At 42.2% G+C, this 16981-nt stretch overlaps 1 long non-coding RNA gene across 4 annotated transcripts in view; it reads right to left on the reverse strand.

Moving 5' to 3' along the window:
- LOC128046543 (uncharacterized) overlaps positions 1–16981 on the reverse strand; it is a 202818-nt gene that overhangs the window by 50901 nt on the left and 134936 nt on the right. For 3 of the 4 annotated variants that reach the window (XR_008199267.1, XR_008199264.1, XR_008199266.1), the window contains one exon: positions 1925–2364. This is a non-coding gene — a long non-coding RNA (uncharacterized LOC128046543). Of the gene's footprint in view, positions 1–1924; positions 2365–3965; positions 4133–5875; positions 5996–16981 lie in introns of all 4 variants that reach the window. The other variant, XR_008199265.1, reaches the window with a different exon arrangement.

A 16981-nucleotide genomic window follows, 5' to 3' on the forward strand; every position in this document is an offset into this window, starting at 1 on the left:
ATATATACGATATATAATGTTAATTATCTGGTGTGTATGCATATATATATCTTTGGTTTTGGTAAGAATAATATTCCTGTACATCCTAACTGGGTAGCTACATGCTGCCATCTTCTGATTATGCCTAGTGGAGTGTAAAAAATTTTTCACGAAAAAACAAAATCAATAAATGCAAAACTCCCCATTTTTTCTGCCAGTAGTGCCCTTAGTGACAAGAAGGGCAAAGACATCCACACAGGGATTACAATATTCTCAGACATAATTCAAGCAGAATTCTAAACGGATAAATGCATGTTATAAACTTTTTTTTTTTTCTGCAAGTGCCTTGCATACTTATGTTACTATTCATTCTGAGACAGACAGACCATCAATGACCTTCTGGGTCACTGCCTAGGGAGAAAGCTGCCTATAAAGAAGAGTGGGGGAAAAATAAGAGGGGGGTTGCTTCCTTCCACCCCAGGCCCCCTACTGCCTTGAATGAAAGAAGACAGATGGCAGCCACCTTCCCCTTTAATTAGGAGGAGCAGCTCAGAAGGGGACAGCCCTGCTCACTTGGCACCATCTTTAACAAACCGTTTTGATGGTAATGCTCCGCTCATTTGCCCTTGTTTCAAACTGTTCTCAGTCTTTGATTTACAAACTGAATTTCTGTAAATTTCATTGTGAAAAACTACAGGTCTGAGCACAACACTCTATAAAGAAGGTGCTTAAAGATGGCTGCTGAATTAATAATTCATACACATTCATACAGGGGGCCTGGAGTGTTTCATATGAAATACAGGCACCTGAAGTCCCACCATCACCCTTCTGACATGAAACGGGAACCCTTACGGCACAGCAGCCCTTGTTTAAATTCACACAGTATTCCACACTCGATTCAGAAGTTAAGACCCTGATTTCTGCTTTCCAACACCACACTACTGTCATGCCACCCCCTTCTACCTTCCAAGTGTCACTGTTTTCAGTTGAGAAAAGTGGAGAAAATTCTTCGGTAAAAGCAGTCCATTTTATGAGGAAGGATAATTTTAATCACAAATCACAGACTACTCACTCCACGTTTCTATTTACTGCGCATCTGCAAAAGCACAGAGCTTTGTATTAAAAATGTATCAAGCCATGTATCATCTCTGGAGACAGGAGCAGCTCCGAAAACCAAGTAAACAAAAGTGGAAGACAAGGGCCAAGAGTCGGAATTAAGCTGATGTCACAGGATCTTCCGTGTGGGTGATGAAGCCTCTTATTTTTTTTAAGATATTACACGTATTTGCTATAACTCTATAAGGCATGAAACTTTCTAACATGAAGGAAAAGTTCAGTTAGGTCTTTATCCCATTTTAATATTAAACCTGTTGCTGTTTTTTTTTTCTCTCTCAACATTATTAATTACTTGTTATTCCTCAGGTCCTTTCCATCTCCTAACAGGTTTTAAAATGACAGCCTCTCATCCAAGAGCCATTTCCACCTGGCGTCTGCAGCGCCCACATGCAGACCCCCTGTCCTCACACCTGCCTCATATGTGCACCTCCCTGCTTCCCGCTGGAAGTAGCGGCAGCACACTGGCATCGTCAGTCCTGGCCGCACCACATAAAACAGCCTTGTCTGTGTCACTGTCATTTAATTAATGGCAAAGTTCTTGAACCATTTAAAAAGAGGAAAAAAAGAGAACTCTTTTGTTTTCTCATTGATGATAAAGTTCAGTCTCTCACTATCTGTAACACGCCAGAGGGCTAGATACAGGAAGAGAGATAGAAAAGATAAAAGAAGCAATTAGCTATTCAACAAACTTCATCTCCTACTTCCCAATGAAAGGGAAAGAAAAAAAAAAAGCAACTTGGTGTTTGCCAGATATTGAGTGTCCTTAATAATGTTAGCAAGAAAAAACATGTAGGAGAGACTGACTAACAAAGAAACAAACAAAACTTACTTTGTTTTCCAGCGCAGTAAGCAGGTCGGGAACGAGATGAGGGTAATTCCTTTCCTCAAGGCCCCTGCTTTCACTTTACAAGCTGTGTTTACGCATTCATCCAGGTTTGCTGGGGAAACTCCAGAATGCCTGTGCTGCCTCGGGATGCCCCAAGTTCACGGTTCATCTCAGAAGCTTCACGGAGGACCGGCAATCTCCAGGCCAGACTGAGGTGACCTCTGGGCGCCACGTGGCATCGCTGCTGCTGTTACCACACGCACGCCTGGGACACCCACTTGTTAGCTCAGGAACCAGGCCACCAGCAGATAACCACTCAGACGAGCGTCCAGGGACTCCAGCCTCTGGCATTCTCAGGTTCAAGGTTGGAAAATGCATTAAGACGAGAACCATGCAGTCAGCAGTATTCTGCGCCATTAACTTTCTTGTACTTAGATGCCGGTCTAAATAAGAGCAAAAGGTACAGAATTAGAAGGAGTGTTTTACTGGGGATGGTGACTGGCATTTGTTGTGCACTGGGTCAGAGCTTGCTCTCAAAAAGGACATTTAAGAATCCTAGATCAGAAGTATTTTCATTTCCTCTGTGAAAACTATATGAATCACTTAAAAACAAACAGAAGACAACAGGAAAAAAAAAGTATATAATTATGCTTTAAAAAAATGTACCCCTTACCAAATCTCATCTGGTTAATTTTTTAAAATCCAGAAATTAGAAAGGAAAACCGAATATATAAATTTGATGTTTGTTTTGAAAAATTACTTCACCCATGTACTGTCCAGCTCATAAAAACAACCTTTCTTCCAGCAAAACGGGACACTTTGACCTTGTTTACTGCAGTGTTTTGAAACCGCTGTCTCCTAACTCCTGACATCACTGGACGCGTATTAGCACCTTTCCTGGGGCTGGCTGCACACGTTGCTACCCCAGCTGTCTTGAACGGCCCCTGGTTGAACAAACACTCCTCACAACAGTAGGGATACTGGCATTAGCATTAAGCCCCCAGAACTCACGTGATACCTCTGGTAACTGTCACATTTTTCTGATCACTGATACAACAAAACAAAAAGCACCGAACATCAGGTACTTTTTAAAATCCCTGCAGAGGCACCCACACTTGGTACAGACCACTCTCTCTTCTGACTGTCTCCCTGCCCGAGAAAAGGGCTTCGTTCCTCACCAATCGCCATATTGGCAAGAACTCCTGCCACAGAGCTTTTTCTAATAGAAGATCCTGACCTACTTTCTCCCAATAAAAAATTCCCACAAACTTTCCTAGAGGATAATTTGGTTTAGCATACTTCAGAGTTTCAAAGAGCACTGCTGCGTTTTTAACTTTACTGGTAAAGTCAGATTTATCCATTTCTTTTTCTTTTGTGGAACCTGATTTTGGAAGTGTTTCTGAGTGCTGCATTTTTAAAGAAATAATTTTCTCCTGCAAGTCTGATATTTCCCTTCTGTGTTCCTCATTTCTTGTTCTTGATCTAGCAGAATTTTTAAAAAGGGAAAAGTGAGGATAGTTGTGACACAATTCAACTGTGTAAGTTACAGTAAAATCTGAGTGAACATCTGCCATGACCTATCTCTTTAAAGAGAACTAAGTTCAGGTACTACAAAAGTGGTGCAATTTTAGAAAGAAAATTAAAAACCCAGGTTCCAGCTATCTGAAATCAACTGATAATATTCTCTTTCCTTCCCTACAACAACTTGCAAAACATCAAGTCCTCGAACTATAGTCACCAAGAAATAAAGAACACGAAATACATATCTGAGCAATTACGGCCCTTGTTTATCAGAGAAGGATTAAAAGCAAAGACGTCCAGGGTTAATAAAATTAATTAACTCTAGCTAGAGAACTACTAAAAAGACCCTCCAAATATCATGCCGTTACTATGACAACTTCAAAATTGCTTTGAGAAAATGTGAGGGATTTTAAGATTCATGATAAAACAAGCGTCATCTAGTCTGCCAGAAATTACTTTCATTTATATCAGGCAGCAAAAAGGCTAAATGGCTATTTACAACTGTGAACTATCAAATCATTACCTTTTGAGAGATGCTGCTCTCTCCATGCAGATCATGAAAGGAGTAAGTACATGAACAGCTCTCTCAGTAATCGGAACCATTTTGATTTCAGTCCTGCAACTACACCACTCCTTCGGTCTATCTACTTGGTACTTTATTTTTATAATGAAAGCAAAGTCTGATGCAATCTGAAAGGGAAGGGACCAAAAAAAAAAAAAAAAAACACCTAAGTCTTTACTTTCCTAATACAAATAGGCAAACACTCACTCCAATATCTTAGGCATTAATAATGAAACAAAAATGAAACAGCATTTTTTTCCCTTAAAATTTCTGCTCACAGGTATTCAGACTGATTTACATTTTACATAATCTTGATGGCTCAATCAGGAAGTGAAAATTTTAAGTGCGTGTGTTATGGACGGGAGGAATCATGTGACCCACAGAGCAAAGAAAATTATGCAGCAGACTAGCACACTAAGAAAAATAAACTTAACAGGAGTTTAAAAATACTGTCTTTGGGATTCATCGAGCTCTGAATATGTTACAGCTTCTAAGAAATAAAAATCAATTTGGAAGCCTTGAAAATAAGCCCTCAGGACATTTAAAAAAATATTACAACATCAAAGCAACGCACTATGTGAAACAAAAGTTTAATTAATAAACTGTTTCTACGAAGATCATATCCATTCAAGTTTTATTTTCAAGGTGATTTTTCATCTTATTTGAAGATGGGGCAAGACATAATTGTAATGAAACAAACATTTGCAGTTATGTACTTGTACTTTATTTGCACAAAGAAAAAACTGTTCTGGTTTTCACACAGGTTTTATTGATTTCAAGAGGTCATTGTTATTTTATTACAGCAAATACATTCTCAAGAGGAAAAATGTCAACACCATAAAAATTTTCATCTGAGGTATTAACTCACCCTGGAAATCAAAAAGTGGGAGATAAATGTTAAAACACTTAAGTATAACGGATTGGCTTATAGATGACTTTCTCATATAAAAACCACTTGACCACAGTCTTGGTGCTAGTTGTCTAAAATGAGTCTGTTACCATAAACATACTTGAAATTCAAAAGGTGTGGCCAGTGATTGTTTTGTTTCTTAATGCAACTTCTGTTATTAATATCAATAAAAACAATTAACCTGGTTGAGGAGGTATTTGTATCTCATAACTATTATTTTTATCAACTTAATGCTTCACATTTTTCAAAATGCTTTTCATATCTTTATATCAGCTTTAAAAAAAAAATTATACCACAGGCAAGTGGCAGGGCACGGTCAGTGAAAAACGTCGGTTCTGAGTATTTCCCTGGTTACTAGCTCATCTTTCAAAATTCTTAAACACAAGAGGTAGCTGGAGAAGAAATTAATAGGGAAAACAGAGGACTCTCAGAAGGGAAGCTTCAAGTAGACCAAGAACAGTCAGGAGTATTACATGACATTGTGATATTCCTACTAAACATGGTTATCACACTGGTTGACTAGATTAATAAGAAAAGATAAACAAGTTGCCAAGAAATGTACCCCCAACAGAGTCATGGCACAACTCACCTCTGCATCTTGCTGAGATCATAATTTATTGAGAATAAATCTCAGCTTTATTCTATAACTAAGCAAAGTGGAGAAGGTAAGAGACTTTCCCATGTTACACAGATAGTTGGCTAACAGTTGAACCTGGACTCAAGATCTCTGACTTCCGCAGGTTAGGGCTCTTCTTTACCACCTGCAGCGTCACAGCTACACCCTGAGGCTCAAGTAAGCCTCCAGTGAGCAGAGCCCTGCCAGCTTATCTTAGTTGAGGAAAACTGCAACGTTAAGACTTCGAGAGGCTCGCTCTGGCTACTTCGTCCCTCACTGGTGGGCCCCTGACCCTTATTACCTCTGCTGTCTCAGTCCCCCACCAGCCAGTGCGGAGCATCATACCTTTTGAGCTGGGAGGAGACAAGGCAAGTTCTGAGCTGAGAAGCTAAGCTTCTGAGAGGGAACCAGACCCTCTTCCTGGCTCCTCCCCTTGCACGGGTATAACACAGCCTCCTCACTTTTCTGAGAGGAAAAATCAAGACACTAAAGTAAGAAGAAGCCCTTATTTTGGTTTACATCACAATGTTACTGGGATTTTGGACAAACATGAGGACAAGATAATATTCTAGAAAAAAATACAATTAGCTCTCACTTTATAATCTTCATCAGAATCAACACTGTGGAGATTAAGAAGCTAAATGTAAAAAGGGAGGAAAAGAAAGAATTAGAAGAAAATATTTCTGAATTTGAGATAGGAAAAGAAGTCTTAGCTTCACCAAGGCAATGGAAAAAGCAACAAACGGCAAGGTAATCAACTCAACCTGACGATGTTAAAACATTAAAATTTGTAGCTCCAAAAGCATCAGACAAAACTGAAAGATAAATAAAAAAATACTTGCAATAGGATAATATGGTTTATATCATTATAAATGTAAACAATAAAAGATATTAACAGACAATTCAACCCAAATATAAAAAGTCAATTAATGCAAGAGAGTGTTGAATTTCACTAGGAAACACCAGGAGTCTCTTCATCAATCAGATTCACAAAAATGGAAAACAGAAAGAACAAAGCTGGTGAAGTGAGGTAAGACAATCATTTCAGGAAATCAGCAATATCTTTTTATAAGCCCTCAAACTGCATTGACTGATAACATATCTATAAATACCTCCTGAAGAAGCAGTCACAGATACACAGGAAGATAACTGTACAAGGACATACATACAGTAACTTACAATAACATAAAACCGGAAACAACCTAACAACCAAAATTGGAGAAAAGCATGTGAATAAAAAAATTACAGCAAACTCATTTTTTTTCTCCTATGTTTAAATAATGGTTTTTGGAGAATACTTAATGACACTGGAGATCACAAAATATAATGTTAGGTAAAAATGCTGGATATAAAATTATATATAAATATGATAGAAGTGTTGCTAGGCAAAAAGAGACTGGAAAAGAATATAGTTAAACTTAAGAAAGGGTGGGCAGAGAACTTAAAATTTTTTCATTGCTTCTTTATAATATTGAGATATCTGACATTTCCAAAAGAAATGTTATTTTTATAATTAGAAAAATGTTATTTAACTTAATGAACATTCTATAAATATCTCTGTCATATGAATCCCAGGGACGGGGGAGCCTGGTGGGCTGCCATCTATGGGGTCGCACAGTCGGACACGACTGAAGCGACTTAGCAGCAGCAGCAGCAGCAGCATGAAAGCTTTACAAACACCTAACAAGAAAATGCTTACATTTTATTATTAAGTGCAAGGAAAGTGCAAAACAATATGATCTTAAATAGATAAAAATTCACATTAAAAAGACCAGAAAAATATACATCCAGATGTTAATAGTGGTTGCTTTTTAATAGTGCTACTTATTGTGTGTAATATTTTTTCTATGTAAGTTTTCTATGATTGTCACATATCACTTTCATGAGGAAAAATAGACATCAATATCACAATTACAGGACAGACACATCAAGAATATGCTACTATTAATGCTGACTGTCAACAGCCATAAAAAGCTGCTCTATCATTAAGCTGTCCTTTTTTAAATTTTAGAAACCACTGGTATGTCTTCAGGGAGTATCAGGAGGGTGTCTGGGAGGTGGGAACAAATAATACTTCCCAGTTTTCAAGCTGTTTTCTCCACAAAGCAGCAGCTCTGCGAGGGCCACACTGAAGCATGAGACTCTTGACAGCAGGATGTTCATTATTAGCAAAATGGCAAAGAAGATTGACGGACGAGGGGTGGAAAATGGCCCAAAGAGGAAGGCAAGAGTTCACGTCAACAACCGAAGCATTAAGAGAGAAGATTCAGGGAATCATTAGACCCAAAACAATGAAAAGAAGGGTCCCAAAGAATTGTGTGTATACCTATGTTCACAGCAGCATTATTCACAACAGCCAAAAGGGATGATGCAACCCAAATATCCAATGGATGGATAAACAAAATTGTGGTCTAGTCACATAACAGAATGTTACTCACCCTTAAAAAGAAAGGAAACTCTGATACATGGTACAACATGGTTGAATCTTGAGGATAGCATACTAAGTGAAATAAGCCAGTCACTAAAAGATACGGTGTGAATCCACTTATATGAGGTTCCTGGAAGAGTCAAATTCACAGAGACAGAAAGAGCTGTGCTTGCCAGGGACTGAGGAGAAAGGGAGAATGGTGAGTTAGTGTTTAATGGGAATGTGGTTTCAGTTTCGCAAGATCAAAGAGTTCCGGAGATGAGTGATGGTGATGGCTGTTCAGTAACGTAAATGTACTTAATGCCGCTGAACTGTACACTTAAAAATGGTTGGGACTTCCCTGGTGGTCCAGTGGCTGAGATTCTGGGCTTCCAATGTACGGGATGTGGGCTCGATCCCTGGTTGGGGAATTAAGATCCCACATGCCATGTGGCGTAGCCAAAAAAAGAAAATAATTAAGATCATACATCTTACATCATATGCATCTTACCACAATTTAATAATGTGTGTGTATATATATATACATATATACATATACATATATACATATATATATATACCATTAAAAGAAAAAAGAACAGAATAAAGAAGGAATGCATTAAAGTTAGTATTCATAATTCTGAAGCATGCTTTTGATTTGGTAGGAAACTCAGTTTAAAGGATGTCAAGGGTGCAAGCATCAAAATAAAATAGATTTTCTTTTTTTTAAGATCTTATTCTGATATTAGATTTTTTAAATAGAATTATAGAAGTTAGCTCAGTAACACAGAAAATCAAAAGTAAAAATAAGAAGGGACATTATGTCTAACTTTAAAAGAACATACCACACCTCTCTGTGGTTCTTTGAGACCCTTTCATTATAGCTAGCTTGAAAAATTCCCCACAACTAGGAAAGAACCTGCAAGCCCAAGAAACAAGATGACTTTCCCATCAGCTAACAGGAAAAAAACATAACTATGAGGGAAACCCTGAGTCTCCTAAAACATACTCTATCCTTACTGTGCCCCATTAAGGAGACTCAAAGAATTCTGGAGCTGGACAAAGGCTGTCAAGTAGAGCTGCTCCAGGGACACAGACAGCCGCAGAGCTTGTCAGCTTGTCCAGGCTCACTCAGTGATGCTGGATTTAAAGACAAGTCCCTGGAGCATAGCTACGCTTTGTTTGTCACGTTCTATTTTTCAATTAGCATGGTTCATATTTTATAGTCAGCTTACTACAGGTAAGAAATAAAGCATATCTGGAATATTCTTTTTACAAGTTATCTGATTAATTCCATTCAAAAAATATGTATTGAATACACAGTACATGGGATTCCCTGGGGGCTCCTTGGTAAAGGATCTGCTTCCAGTGCAGGAGGCGTGGTGATGAGGGTTTGACCCCTGGGTCAGGAAGACCCCCTGGAGGAGGGCACGGCAACCCACTCCAGTATTCTTGCCTGGAGAACCCCATGGACAGAGGAGCTTGGTAGACTACAGTCCATGGAGTCGCTCAGTTGTGTCTGACTCTTTGTGACCCCATAGACTAAACAGTCCATGGAATTCTCCAGGCCAGAATACTGGAGTGGGTAGTGACTTAGCACATACCCACACAGGCATAGTACGTACCTTATACTATATACCAGGCACTGCGCTAAGCACTGAATGGTGAGCTGGATGCCACCATCCAGTTACAATTTAAAAGGATGGGATGCTATTGGCACACATCAGTGGGGGCTCCAATCTGGTCAAGGTAGCTCGAGAATGGAAACCTGTATGAAGTGACATTTTTAGTAATAGTAGTAGTCATTAGTGGGCTTCCCTTGAGGGTCAGCTGGTAAAGAATCTGCCTGCAATGCAGGAGACCTGGATTCAATCCCTGGTTTGGGAAGATCCCCTGGAGCAGGGAAAGGCTACCCACTCCAGTATTCTGGCCTGGAGAATTTCATGGACTGTTTAGTCCATGGGGTCGCAAAGAGTCAGACACAACTGAGCGACTTTCACTCCAGTAGTCATTAGTATTATTGCCACAAGATTGACTGGCTACTACTATGAGTCAGATTGAGTTTTAAACACATTCTCCAGGCACAAATTAATTTAATCTTACTATAATCTTACAAGGTCAGATTTTAAAGATGAGAAAACTGAGGTACTGAGAAGTCACCCAGCTCTTCCATAGTAGAATCAGACCAGACTGTACCTATGTTCAAAATGTGCTCTGAGGGGAACCCAAACTAATGTAAGACACGATGACACTTAAGGATCACAACACCTGGTAGAGAGCAGAGCTCTCTGAATAAGCAGCAGTGGGGTGGGGTGGGGGGTTGGGGGTAGGTAAGCAGAGTCATGCTCCCCATTACAGATGGGAGTAGCTGGAACTGGGGGCCATGAGCAGGTGAGTGGGGGGGGTTGGAGGAGTGGCAGGAATATGTAGCGATGATCAGGAACCTTGGGGGGCAGAGGTGAGGGATGTTTGGGCAGGCAGGATTCTCATGAAGTTCTGCTGCGCTGAGGGGGAAATGAGTCTCTTTTGCAACCCCCTCCCCCCATTGCCATGAGTTTCAGTGTCTGATGACTTGTTTACACACAGAGTGAGAACACATCCTCTACAGGACCCTGATCAAGTTGGGTACAGGGTACCATAGTAACAGGTGAGAGTTGAGAGTGAAGTGACATGATGGGATTGTTTTCCAGAAGCATCTCTCTGAATGCAGTTGGGAGAATGGACTGCGGAAGAGTATCGGCAGCACAGAGAGGGATGCTAAAGACAACAGTTTAGGTCAGAGATGATGGTAACCAAGAAGGACACACTGCAGACAGAGTAGGTGGGTTTGAGAACGGTCAAGATGCAAATTTTTGATCAGATTTGGTTTCTTTGTGGATCTGGAAGATGAGGTGAGAGAAGGGTCAGTAAGGCACAGGTTTCAGGTTTGGGTGACTGGGATCAGTCTGGAATCCACTGGCTATGAGGTGCTAGCAGGATATTGAGTAGGAAGGTCCAGCTGTATCCATGCTTTGGATACAAAGCATGGAGCTTAGAGATAAACAGAAAGAACCTGGAAAGGGAGGCAAGGAAGAGAAAAAGCCAGAGGGGCAGGTCAGGCCAGCGAGGCAAGGACATCAAACAGGTCACGGCAGATACAAATCTAAATTTATCTGGCGAATGCAGCAACAGAACATAGGAAGACAGCTATCACTCTGGCCAGTGCGAGACCAGCTTGGTCACAGGTGCAAGAGCCAGACTGTAGGAGCCTGAGGAGGAGGCCTGCATTGCAGGCAGATTCTCTACCAGCTGAGCCACAAGGGAAGCCCAAGAACACTGGAGTGGGCAGCCTATCCCTTCTCCAGCGGATCTTCCCAACCCAGGAATCGATCCGGGGTCTCCTGCATTGCAGGCGGATTCTTTACCAGCTGAGCTACCAGGGAAGCCCTGCGGAAGGGGCAGGGCTGAGGAAATGGAGGCAGTGAATTCACCCTGCTCTTACAAGAAGTTGGGCCCTGGCAGGAGACGTGAGTGGAGAAGTAACCCAAAGGGAAGGCGATCCTGAAGGCCGCTGGGTTTTGTGTTTGGTTTTCGGTTGGTCAGCCTTGAGTGGGTTTACGTGTTCATGGGAGAAAGTCAGTGGAGGATGGCAGGTGAAGGTCAGAGAGAGAGAAAAGTCTCTGAGGAAGTGAGAGGGGACAGGGTCAGAGCCTGGACACGGGCGGGCTCCTCCTCCACGAGGGCAGGAGGCAAGGAAAACAAGCCAGGTGTAGATGCAGCGTGCTGATCGGGGCTGCAGCCTGAGCGTGCTCACCTTCTGGTGTCTATTTTCTCTGTGCGTAGGAGGGTGGCAGCTACAGAGATTGAGCAGTGAGAACAAGCCCCAGAAGAGAGAGCTGCTGGGAGACGAGAGTGGCCGGGATGGCAGGGGGCAGCCGCGGTCAGTGGAAGGTGACCTCCCAGGCGCCAGATCATGACAGCCACATGCCACCGCACCATGCCGCTGTGGTAGTTACCAAACAACACTGGGAACATAAACAAAAAACCTGATGACGCAGAGCAGACCTCATGAGAAGTCCACTTCAGGACAGTCAGGTCGGGTAAGTCAGCTGTAATTCCATCAGTCTCCTTAGGCCTCAGCCACACAGGGTGTCATGAAGATAGATGCTTCCACAGGGTATGACGGCCTTCCTGGTTACAACATGTGGAAAGCTCACACTTCAGTCTACAGTCAAACTGGGTTTGTATGTGTAACCAAAACATCGTTATTTCAACCCTATTAATAGCGCACTGACAACCTGTGTGTTTGGCCAGAGTGGGCTTGTGCTTTCGGGCCTAGTCCATGCTGCTAAATGGGCATCTGGATCACAGGGAGGGTCCAGCATGCCCCTCCTTCCAGAGTCATGCTGGGGAGCACGGGTGAGAAGACAGTCCTGCCACAGTGGCTTCTCCCAGACAGAGCTCTAGTTCCTGCTCTGGCCGGGAAATTGCTTGAGAAAGCAAAAACAGGGGCCAGGAGCTGAGCACAACTGTACAAGTCCAAACACAGGCTAGGGGAGGTATTTCAAGTGAACGACTGTTGTGTTTCGCTTATGCTCACAGCAAAGTGGCAGGAGAGGAAGATGCAAGCTCAAAGAGTACCTTTCCTTGTAAAGTCCTTTTGCAGTGACAAAAGTCATTCTAGCAATTAGTATCAAGTATCTCTTGTATTTCCAAGGCATACACCTCCTAAAGAGCTCAAAAGAAAAAAACAAAACAAAACCTTTTTTTCAGCATCCTTTTCGGAGAGAAGGGAAATTAACAGTAAAATCTGATCAGTTCAATCAACTGGGGAGTTTGCTATGAATAGTGAGATGTCTGAACCGTAGGACAGTGATATACTTTTGCTTTTTCAGTTTCTTCTTTTAGAAAAGATTTCCTTTCCTCAAGTGACTGTATCATGAAAGTAAGGGAATATTAAATACCTCCAGCCAACAGTTCCATGGCGCTCACTCTGACTCGGGCACAGCTCCAAGTCTCCCGAGTTCTCTGAACGTGAGGCAGGCATTCTCACTCTGCCAGCTTTAGGGAGAAGCACAGAGGGGCTGACTCCTTCGCCCGTGGGGACCAGCAGAGCCGGTGTCTCAACCCCGGCTGTCCAGTGTCAGAGTCCTGTGCTCAACCACTGACCTGGGCTGCCATATATGATAACACGAATTCTAAAACTCTATAAATTCAGGGTGTTAAAAAGAGATAATCAGCGCTCATTCTCTCCCTCTAACAGAGTAATATCGCGGTGCTGTTTCCTACTCTAGCCATCCCTCAGTTTTCAAATCAAAGATTCTCTTATATTTATATTCAGATAAAAAACGCTAAGTGAAACTGTTTACGAAAACCTTTCCAAGTAGAGATTCTATTCACAAAGAAGACTTTAAAAGTCAGCAGATCTATTTTTGCATACAATAAGCACAAGCCAGCAAAACAATTTTTTTCACAAGTTTCTTTACAAAGAATTTTCTTCTTAAGAGTAGTTATTATTTTGTCTGACCCCATACTTAATTATACTGAGTCCCAAATCAGTCATTTTGAATCAATGCATCTCCTGGTTTTCAAATAAGAAAACTGAAGTTCAAATATTTCATTCTCTTTGAAGTTGCCCGCAGGCTTAGGGTGGATTGCACAGATTTGATGGTGTACTTCTGTAGAGATGAGGACCTGATCTTCAGTGTGGGAGTGCTGCAACTTCTAGAAACCTCAGCAAGGTTCGTTCTATAAAACAAGCAAGGAACGGCCCCCAGAATGGCTCCACAGAGTTTCTGTCAGTGACCTTGGATGCAAATGTCCCGTGATATGTAAGTTCAAGACTGCCAGTCACTTGAGGCTTATTAAGTCTGACCAGTGTGAACTGTTATTTCCCAGACTTAAGTGCATGTCATATGGCGTCTGCACAAACATTCTTCAGGGCTCCTTTGAAACAGACCCACACTTACACGGATAACCAATTTTCAGTAAAGGTGCCAAAGCAAGTCAATGAGGAAAAGGAAGTCCTGAGAACAAACCATGTTGGAACAACTGGGAAACATACTCAAAAGAACGCGCCTAACCTCTGCTTTACCTGATAAACAAAAATTAATCTGAGATGGATCCCAGCCCAAAGGATAAAAGCTAAAACTATAAGGCTTCTAAAAGAAAACACAGAAGGATATCTTTACAGTCTTGGAGAGGCAAATTACTTAGGAAACAAAAAGTACTGATAATATATGGGGAAATTTGATTAATTTACTTCAAAATTAAAACCTTCTGCTCATCAAAAGACATTTATAAGAAAATAAAAGGTAAAATACAGACTGGGAGACTATATCTGCATTACAAGTTTCTGACAAAAGAATTTTTTTAGGAGTGTAACAGGAAAAAACCTTCTACCTATCAATAATATATAAAAAATTCAACTTTAAAATGGGCAAAAGAAAAACAAAAATGGCTAAGAGTTAGAACAGATCCTTCGAACAGGAAGGTATACCAATGGCCAATAAGATGAGAGATCTTGACGAGAGATCACATCTATACACAGCTACTAGAAAAACCACAGCTTTGAGAAGACAGACCTTTGTTGGCAAAGTAACGTCTCTGTTTTTTAATATGCTGTCTCGGTTGGTCTTAGCTTTTCTTCCAAGGAGCAAACGTCTTTTAATTTCATGGCTGCAGTCACCCTCTGCAGTGATTTTAAAGTCCAAAGAAATAGTCTGTCACTACTTCCATTGTTTCCCCATCTATTTGTCATGAAGTGATGGGACTGGATGCCATGATCTTAGTATGGATGTGAGAGCTGGACTACAAAGAAAGCTGAGAGCCAAAAATTTGATGCTTTTGAACTGTGGTGTTGGAGAAGACTCTTGAGCCCCTTGGACTGCAAGGAGATCAAACCAGTCCATCCTAAAGGCAATCAGTCCTGAATGTTCACTGGAAGAACTGCTGCTGAAGCTGAAACTCCAATACTCTGGCCAGCTGATGCAAAGAACTGACTCATTGGAAAAGACCTGACGCTGGGAAAGACTGAAGGTGGGAGAAGAGGACGACAGAGGATGAAGTGGTTGGATGGCATCACCAACTCAACAGACTTGAGTTTGAGCAAGATCTGGGAGTTGGTGATGGATACGGAAGCCTGGTGTGCTGCAGTCCACGGGGTCGCAAAGAGCTGGACACGACTGAGTGACTGAACTGAACTAACCACTTGCTCTACAGTAGAATGGCTGCTGCTGCTGCTGCTGCTGCTGCTGTGTTGCTTCAGTCGTGTCCGACTCTGTGCAACCCACAGACGGCAGCCTACCAGGCTCCCCTGTCCCTGGGATTCTCCAGGCAAGAACACTGGAGTGGGTTGCCATTTCCTTCTCCAATGCATGAAAATGAAAAGTGAAAGTGCAGTCGCTCAGTTGTGTCAGACTCCCAGCGACTCTATGCACTGCAGCCTACCAGGCTCCTCTGTCCATGGGATTTTCCAGGCAAGAGTACTGCAGTGGGTTGCCATTGCCTTCTCCATTAGAAAAACCAATAGTGGTAGACTGTTGGGGCTTCCCAGGAGGCTCAGTGGTAAAGAATCTGCCTGCCAATGCAGGAGACCCAGGTTCAATCCCTAGGTCAGGAAGATCTCCTAGAGAAGGAAATGGCAACCCACTCCAGTGTTCTTTCCTGGAGAATTCCCTGGACAGAGAAGCCAGGTAGGCTAGAGTCCATGGGGTCGCAAAGAGTGAGACAGGGCTGAGCACACATGCACACAGACAGCTGTTAAGAAGGAACTGGAGGACCGGGGACTCTCATCCACTGCTGGCTGGAGTATAAAACAGAATAATCATTTGAAAGTTATTTGGAAGTTTCTTATAAAGGTAAACATGTATCTGCTGTCTGGTTCAGCGACTAAACTGATATTCAAACAGGAATGAGACTGAGAAAAAGAGAGCTGGTTCATAGTAGCTTAATATCCATAACAGCCAAAAAGGGAAAAACAATCCAAACGTCCATCATCAGGAGAACTGGACCGAAGATTTGGGTCTATTCATACAAGAGATTCCTCCCCAGCATGGGAGGAGGAAGAACGATGGAGGATACACCCAACAATCTGAAACTGCTGTGTGAGGGAGTCAGGCACGAAGAAGTACATGCTCTGTGATTCCATTTAGATGAAGTTCAGGAACAGGAAAAGAAGCCATGGTATATAAATAAGAAAGTGTTTGCCAATGGGGTTGGAGACTGATTGGACTGGGCAGAAGAAAACGCAGGTGAAGAAATGTTCTACGTGTTAACCAGCGTCCAGCTACACGAGTGTACTTAACATCGCAGCGTTGCACCATGGCTGTCTCACATCTGCAGAACCATCCACACACGGTCCTCCAGAGGAAAAGACAAAACTTGCCTGTCCTTCTCTCACCCGGTAGTAGCAGTCAACTGATGTGCCGGGTCCCAGAACCAGTGAGACGGTGCCCTAAATTCCCCAAGTGTCCTCTTTTAGGCCCACTGTTTCTCAGTAGACGACTGACAAGCCACACTCAACACACTCCGTACCTCCAGCAGGCTACAGAAGAGATGGGAGCGAGCGGATCTGGACAGAAGGGCACCTGGAATAAGCTGATAGTATATCTGTTCTGGCCAATAACAGAAATAAACTACAAACATGTTGTGGGGGCTGGCATCCTCAGAGCTCAGGACACTTCAGCACTCTCCACATCTGCTTCTGGGGCATGGCCTCAGAGGGCCTGCTCTTTGATCTAGAACTGTCCAGAAGGCTCTAAATTGGTAAACGACTTACAGAATACAGAGATCAGACACCAGGGGATCTTTACTATCCTCAATTACCTCTATGCCATTACCAAAAAAAAAACCCAAACCAAACAAAAATGAATATGCAACAGTACTACTGGGCAGGGCTTCCCTGGTGGCTCATTCATAAAGGATCTGCCGGCCAACGCGGGAGATACGGGTTCAGTCCCTGGGTTGTCAAGATCCCTTGGAGAAGGGAATGGCAATCCACTCCAGTATTCTTGCCTGGGAAATCTTATGGACAGAGGAGCCCGGCAGGCTATATAGTCCATGGA

The sequence above is a fragment of the Budorcas taxicolor genome, chromosome 4, assembly GCF_023091745.1.
Source record: "Budorcas taxicolor isolate Tak-1 chromosome 4, Takin1.1, whole genome shotgun sequence".
NCBI lineage: Eukaryota > Metazoa > Chordata > Mammalia > Artiodactyla > Bovidae > Budorcas > Budorcas taxicolor.